Source organism: Pinus tabuliformis, chromosome 1_1 (genome assembly GCF_031772625.1).
Source record: "Pinus tabuliformis cultivar Carrire ecotype Pingquan chromosome 1_1, CPIR1, whole genome shotgun sequence".
NCBI classification, from domain to species: Eukaryota; Viridiplantae; Streptophyta; class Pinopsida; order Pinales; family Pinaceae; genus Pinus; species Pinus tabuliformis.
The window spans coordinates 117,616,735-117,625,494 of NC_142297.1; positions in this window are offsets into that span (position 1 = coordinate 117,616,735).

Genomic DNA, 8,760 nt, shown 5'->3' on the forward strand with positions numbered 1-8,760 from the left:
AAACTCAAGATGGAGGATCTGTTGGTGGATAAAGATCAGTGGATCATGGTAGATCTGGGTACTAAACCACGGGAGTGTCCGATGAAGAATGGAAGAAGTTGGATCGAAAGGCAAAGGGCATAATATGATTGTGTGTCTCAGATTCAGTATTGCTAAATGTATCAGGGGAAGCTACGACGAAGGCTTTGTGGGACAAGTTAGGGACTTTGTACCAATCGAAGCTTATGGTGAATAAACTGTTCCTATGGAAGAAGTTGTATAACCTGAGGATGAAATATGGAGACTCAGTGACAGAGTATCTAAACACATTTAATACTGTGGTAAGTCAATTCGCATCTGTTGATATTAAAATTTCAGATGAAGATAAGTGCATCAGTTTGTTGTGTTCTCTAATAGATTCGTGGGATAGTCCGGTTATTGCAATAGGTAGCAATGCAACTACCTTGCAGTTTGATGAAATAGTCTCATCCTTACTGACGGAGGAGAGGAGATGGAAAAATATGGAGAGCCAGAATGGTGATGCCTTGTTTGTACGAGAACGGTCCCAGAACAGAAACAAAAATAAGTCATCGAGTGGGAGATCTAAATCTAGATGGAGATCTAAATCTCCAGGAAAACCTGTAAAGGTGGTGTGTTGGAAATGCGGAAAGGAAGGGAACTACAAAAGGAACTATAAATCTGAAGCTCCTAATAAAGGAAAGGGATCTGATGATGCTCCTTCTACAGAGGAAAAAACCATCTCAGATGAAGGTGGGGATGTGTACTTGGCTTCTTAAAGTACACATGTAGATCATGAGGCATGGTTGATTGACTCAGGTGCATCCTTTCACTTCACTCCCCATAGAGAGTGGTTCTGCGAGTATGAGAAATACAATGGTGGTGATGTCTTCTTAGGGGATGATAGGAAAGCTAGAATTGTTGGTTGCGGAAAAGTAAAGTTGAAGTTGCAAGGTGGAAGGGTTATAACACTTTCGGGTGTTCTGCATATTCCTACATTGGCCAGAAATATAATTTCTATAAGCAAGTTGGATGATGCAGGTGTAAAAACAGTGTTCGAGAAGGATACCTGCAAGATGGTTCGGGGAGCACGAGTATTAATGCAGGGAGTTCGGATTGGAACTCTATAGAAGAAGTAAGGTGGCATGGTTGTTGATGGGTGTAATAGTTCTGTGGTTCCTGAAAGTGGAGCAGAAAATCTAGTGGTCTCTAGAGAGAAGACCATGTTGTGGCATCAAAGGCTTGGACATATTGGAGATAAGGGCCTTCAAATACTTCATGGTAAAGGTATGGTAGAAGGTATGAGTAATAGCTCTCTGGATTTTGATTTCTGTGAAAATTGTGTATATGGGAAGAAGAATTGGGTGAGTTTCCCCTTTGGTGGTAAGAGGGTGAAACATATATTAGAGCTTGTGCATAGTGATGTGTTTAGACCTATGAAGGTTCCATCACTGGGTAAGTCTGTGTACTATGTATCATTTATAGATGACTTCTCAATGAATACATGGATATATTTCCTTAAAAATAAATTTGAAGTCTTTGACAGGTTTAAAGAATTCAAGGCTTTGGTAGAAAACCAGACAGAGAAGAAGATAAAGGTGTTGAGGAAAGATAATGGTGGAGAGTTTTGCAATAAGGAATTTAAAGAATTCTGTAAGAAGTGTGGTATAGCATAGCAGAATAATACTCCATATACACCTCAACAAAATTGAGTTACAGAAAGAATGAACAAGATGTTGATGGAAAGGGCAAGAAGAATGGTTAGTGGTGCCAGGTTAGGACAAGAATTCTGGGCAGAGGTGGTGGAGACAACATGTTATCTGGTCAACAGATCACCTTCATCAGCATTGGAGGATAAAACTCCACAAGAGGTATGGACTGGTAAGAAACCCTCTCTTTCACATCTGAGGGTATTTGGATGTGATGCATATGTATATGTTCCAAAGGAGAAATGAACTAAGTTGGATAATGAATCTAAAAAGTGCATCTTTATTGGGTATAAGGATGGTTTAAAGGGTTATAGGCTTTGGAACCGAGTAACAAGGAAGGTTTTGTACAACCGAGATGTGGTGTTCAGAGAGGTGAAATATGCTATTAAACATGAAGTCCAACCAAAGGAACTTGAGAAGATAGAGTTTGAGCTAAAGGAGGAAGAATCAGACTCTACAGCAAAGGAGGAATCAGAAGATGAAGAGCCACAAACTCTGGGTGTGAGAAGATCAGTTCGAGAAACAAGGTAACCAGAATGGTATAGTCCATCTGCTTTTTGTTCAAATTTTTCTTTATCTATTACTGATGATGATCCCAAAACTATGAAGGAAGCAGTAGATTCAGAGGATGGAAAAACTCTGGAAAGAGGCCATGGTTGATGAAATGGCATCTTTTCACAAAAATGAGGCTTGGGATCTAGTGGAGTTTCCGGCTGGAAGGAAACCCATTGGCAACAAATGGGTGTTCAAGAAGAAGACAAACGTAGAAGGAAAGGTGGAGAAATACAAAGCTCGGTTGGTAGCAGAAGGTTATTTCCAGGTGTTGGGAATTGATTTTGGTGATATTTTTTCTCCTGTTGCCAAGGTAACTTCTATTAGATTACTTTTATTTGTTGCTACTTCTTTTTATTTTGATGTAGAACAGATGGATGTGAAGACAACTTCTCTTCACAGTGATCTGGAAGAGGAAATCTACATGAAGCAACCTGAAGGCTTTTTGGTGAAGGGTAAGAAAGAACTGGTATGCAAGTTAAAGAAGTCTTTGTATGGGTTAAAATAGTCACCAAGGATGTGGTATCAGAAATTTGATACATTTATACGGGGACTTGGCTTCACTAGAAGCAAAGTAGATCACTGTGTGTATTTTAAATTAATTGGTGACGGTGTTATTTATTTGGTCTTGTATGTGGATGATATGTTGTTGGTTGGAAATGACAAAGAAATTATCCAGGATTTGAAGACCCAATTGTCCTCCAAATTTGACATGAAAGATCTTGGTGCTGCAAACTATATTTTGGGCATGGAAATTAAAAGAGATCGGGCAAAGAGGAAGCTCTGGTTAAACCAGAGGAAGTATGTCAAGACAATATTGTAGAGATTTAATATGCAGGATAGTAAACCAGTGAAGGTTCCTATTCCTGTAGGTGTAAAGTTATCTGCTAAACAATGTCCCAAGACACAAGAAGAGGAAGAGGACATGTCCCGTGCTGCATATGCAAGTGTAGTCGGTAGCCTAATGTATGCAATGGTCTCTACTAGACTAGACATTGCACATGTAGTGGGAGTATTGAGCAGGTTTATGTCAAAACAAGGAAAGGAGCATTGGATAGCAGTGAAGCGGGTTTTCAGGTATTTGTGTTGCACTAGTGATTATGGTTTGTGCTACCAAGGAAGACCAGGATTGGACAGAGCATTGGATATTCGTGGCTTTGTTGATGTAGACTTGGTTGGAGATCTGGATCAGAGAAGATCTACAAGTGGGTATGTGTTTAACTTATTTGGAGGTGCAGTCAGTTGGATGAGTAAGAAACAATCTGTAGTGGCACTATCAACTACAGAGGCAGAATACGTGGCAGCCACTCATGCAAGTAAGGAAGTAGTCTGGTTGCAGAGATTGTGTTCAAGTATGGGGTTAGTACAGGGAGCTATAAGGATAGACTGTGACAACCAAAGTGCAATTTTCTTGGCAAAGAACCCTTCATATCATTCAAAGACAAAGCACATTGATGTTCAGTATCGCTTTGTGAGGGATATGATAGAAGACAAAAAGGTGTTGCTGGTAAAAGTGGACACTTTGAAGAATATTGCAGATGCATTGACAAAATCTATGAGCTCTGAGAAGTTCTCTTAGTGTAGAGAAACTAGGGGCGTTGCAGGGCTGGATAAATGACTAAGATCTCTTATGGCCCCCCTATGGAAAGAAAACAAAAAGTGGGAGAATGTTGGGTTGTGTTATATTCTTTCCACTACTAGCCCACGTAGTTAACCGGGGGATTAGAGGGAAAGCGAAACCCCCCCTTCATTGTGCTGACTGCATAGCAGGGGGGTCAAAGGGGTTTGAGGGGTGTAGGTAACCCCACTTTATGGGGTCTGGGGTAGCGCCTCAGAAAATTTTGGTTTTGGAACCTATATTAGGTTGGGCAAACCCACCTATGGTTTTGTGCATGATTTTCACACATGTTTTTTGGACGCGATGGTTTTCGGTCCATGGTAATGGATGCTTCAGCATGTAGAAATATGTATTATAACATTGAAAGGAACATAGTGAAAAATGAAGCTGGTAGTCCCGATTTTGGGATCCAGGGGAAAATCTCTGTGTATATGTGTTATGCTCTCGCATTGTTTATTTTATCTGTTTTAGAATTTGTATGCAGGTAATTTCTGTACGGGATTAAAACCTACACAAGATCCCCTATATTCCTATAAGAACATGCTGAACGGATAAGGAGTGATTGTGACAGTGATATAGGGCTTAGGGAAGGTGATTGATGGGAGGAATAAGGCAAGGAAGTGACTAGGACTTCCTTGGAACTCAAACCCAAGTTTGTATGATGGTTGGATTTGCTCAAGAAGCATGGAAAGTTGTTCTTACGAAATGATAACTTGGTTTTTGGACTTAGTGGATTTTAGTGATCATGGATGGGTGAGGGTAGGTTGGGGTTGCTGATATGAGGTCTTCCTACACTATTGAAAGTCCTACAATACACACATCATTGGCATTTACCCATGAATCATGTTAGAACAAGAAATATTTCCAACAACATAAGAAACAGAATTTCATCATTCATTTTCCAAGTTCATGCATGGTGTTATCCCCTACAATTTCGTAGGTTGAGGAGGAAATCGGAAAAGGTAAACTCAAAACCACTTTCAGTTCAGTTGCTAGCCCTACTGAACTAGAGAGGGATCTCTCTAAGGATTTGTCAATGAATAACTGAAAAGAAATAGGTTTTAGGCTAGATATACAAGTCTTGTTTGAGTATTTGAGAATTTAGGGTTTTTAGTTTGCTGGACTAGGGATTAGGGAAGGTAACTAGGTGTTGGCTTATATGGGCTTGACCCAGGTTTGGAAGAATTATTTAGCCAAACAAATCCTGCAGCTACTGGCCCTTTCAGAAACAGCCCGTCGAGTGCGGACTGAGGTCTCACCTGAGGTAGCAGGGGAGGGTGCTGGAACCAGGTTTCCACACCCTTGGGATATCTAGATGTGGTTTGGATGTTTTGCACACCATTCTGTAACCTCACACTGCTTTTCTTCCGCACAGATCTGAGACGGGGCTATTTCCTCAATAGTAATTACTTAAGGAGTTATTATAGATCAGATCTACTTGTGATGGTCTTTAAGAAAACATTTAATCAAGATAACCAGTGCACACATTTAACAGAGATATAGATTTGCATTAACTCAGAACATAAGCATATGCATAAATATTCAATAGAAACATCAATCATCAATTAACCAGATCCGCAATAGATCAGATTAACACAGTGTTTCAAAACCAACTTATCTCTATTTTCACTTTATCACCGATACATCCAGATCTACCCTGCGCACTCAGCTGTAGGGGTCCACACACATAGCTGCGGACTCTACCAGTCCTCTGCACACATAGCTATAGAGCCTCTATCCACTACCCAATATCCTCGACTCGAACTTGTAGACGCTCCAAAACTTCTTAGCTCATGAATCCATTCCAACTCAAATCATTCATCCCCAAAAACTAACTACTCCTAGCCACAGAGCCTTGCTCTATTTATACATTTTCATGGTCCACGAACCATGGGCAGGCCGACTCACTTACATTCCTTTACATCATCTTTGGGTGGACAACCCTTTGACTTGACTTATTATAATTCGCGCTACATGCATCCCGCGAAGTCTTTACCCTATCTCTACCCAAAATTTCGGGCTTTGTGCCCCATGATCTTTACGCGGGGCTTTTGCTACCCAACAATCCCCCAACACAATCATCGTGACTCATCCTGAGTCACACAGTGGTTGCAGTGATCTGAGCGTGTAAATAGGTCAGCAACTTTTGCACATCACGTGTTCCTTCAACAAATTTTGCTGTGAGCCTCTGTACCTATTCCAAGTGAGTCGTTGATGCATCTGTATCACTTGTAGTTGCTTGTTTGATATCACATACTGCCTACATATGCGCTAACTTGCTTTCAATAGTTGTAGAGACACCAAACGCTTCATCGAGCCAGGGCTGGATGCATTCTTTAAGCATTGCCTCCTATTGCCGCACCTCGTCAACTTGGGCCTTGAGAGCCTAGGCCTCCTTCATTTTGGCCAACCATTGTGTGATATCGACCATCTATGCAGCCCCTCGAGCAATGTCATAGGCTTGTTGCAACTCGCACACCTCCTTTTCCACTCGATGTATGGTTGGGTCCTCCTAGAGGGATGTGAGCATAATGAGAGACTGATCTAGTAGTCCCGAGCATTCACAGACAGTGCTCCTCATCATTTCCAATCCTGTTTGAATTTCACCACAGTGCTGTTTTCGATCTTCCAAAGGTGTAGGTCACTGTGCCTTGAGTCTAAGCTCTGCAATTTGTAAATTTAGTTTCCCCTCGGCTTTTGCAGCCTCCTCTTGGGCCATACAAAATTCGACGGCCATGTTTTGAATCTTGGTAGCTGTTGGGAGGTCTCTAGGGATAGCTAGCTCTAGTACCATGCTGCACGCCTCCGTCACAACCTATTCTACATCCTGGTAACATGCAGCCAAGTAATCATGCTGGAGAGTGACCCGTTCTAACTTTTCCTTTTGCTCTATTAATGTGTGGAAGGCATGACCTTCCCTGGCACGATGCTCACTAGTGACCCCCTCTTGCAGTTGGTATAGTGTTTCCCTGGACAGGGCAGCCAGATTTAATACCCAACTACATTCTTTGCCTGCGGCTTCGGCTAGGACAGTGCTTGTTAGCAATGGTAAGGTGTTTGGTGTGTGCGTGTGTACCATCTGCTCGGCTGCGGCTGTATCTTCTGCTAGATATAGGGCATCCCTACTCCGGGGTGGCACCTGTAATGCCTGCAACTGTGCTTGGATCTCCCCCAACACAGTTGTCTGCTCTGTGATTAGTTCTGTCAATGTATTGGTGGGGACATTGCTCACTAGCTAACTGTTATTAATGAATTTTTTCTCCAGAGCCTTCGCTCTTTTGGACTTTTTTCGTGCGGGCAGTGATTCCTTACCGCACGGCAGGTTGACCTAGTTCGTGTGGTCTTGCGTGTCCAGTTCTTGTTGCAGGTCCTGTTCCAATTCCATTTCTTGATCTGTCGGGATCTCTTCTACTGTTGGGTTCTTGGTAGCTACCTGCTACAAAGTGGCATGTTGTTCCTAACATGTTTTGCCTGCCAGTTGAGTGAGTCGCTGCTGGCGTTCCTTCTTCTGCTGTTGGGTTCTTAGTAGCTGCCTGTTGTGAAGCGGCCTGTTGTTCCTAATGTGTTTTTCCTACCAGTTGAGTGAGTCGTTGTTGGCATTCCTTCTTCTGTTGTTGTGTTGCTATCTTGTTGAGAACAACCTTGTTTGGGGCATGCCATTCTGGAGGCCATGTTGCTAATACTACGTAAATGGCATCATCTGTTGCAATGAACGGAAGTGTGACCCATGATTGCTTTGGATCCTTTCATGCCCGGATATACAAATGATGCATATTTGCTTTGAACTCAGTCATGCTTTGGAAATTGTTGTAGATCGTGGGAGACATCCACGGTCTTCGAGAAATCCGTGTCTGTATATTCCCTTCCATGGAGGTCCAAAAAGCTTGGATTTCCAAAACCCTTGTTGCATCCTTTGTAGCCCAAAGCGAAATGTACGCCACTGCTTCGGGTAGGCTATCTTCAATGCTGGGAAACTGGCGTTCCTGCGGTAGTTCTCCTATAACTAGAAGGATTGATAAGAGCAACTATGCATAATGAAATGTCTTACCTTTGTCCTGTGCTTCTTGACAATTGGTCAGAAATTCGTCGCATAAAAACTATGCCCAATTGAACTGAACCCTGTCGGCGCACTGCCCCTCCAACGCAATGACAGGAGCTAGCACCTCATCTATGTGACACTTCCTCATGAATTTACTAGCTAATAGCTGAGTGGCTACTCATACTACACGGTCATTGATGCTTGCTATGACGTACCCACTCTTTCCTTTTTCCAACTGGCATTTGGCCTTCATTGTTTTGACGAGGCCTACCATGCTACTTGTCCTTGCTATGTCTTTGGGGTCATTCCCTTTAAGTGGCAGGTGTGTAATTCGGTGGATTAAGTCAGTTGTGATTGGAATTAGGGCTTCCAACCAGAGATACCCATCATGTATGAGACAAAGCAGCTGTTGGATCACACATATAGTGATGGTCTCGCTGTGGTAGTGAGGTATCCACCTTAGATTGAGTAATCCTACCCTCTCCACACCTAGTAACCACTTTTGCGGAAATAATTTGTCTTCGGCCAATTTTGGGAACTTCTTGTTGTCTGCAAGGTCCCCATCTTTGAGCTTGATGCTCGGAATGCATCCCAAAGGCAACCCTTCGAACCTTATTTCATCTGGGAGAAGCGGGGTCTGGAGTGTAGTCTTTGCAGTGTCCAAGTCCTTCGATATCTTGGTCATCCCATTCCATAGAGAGAGATATGAAGGTAGTGACAGGAGTTGGAACGCATCGTCTTCTTCCTTAGCCTATGCATCGATCTGGTCAATCAGGGCTTGTAGATCGTCGTCGTCCTCGGTGGGTTCGGTGGTGACTACTTTTCCCTTGTCGACTGTTGACCTT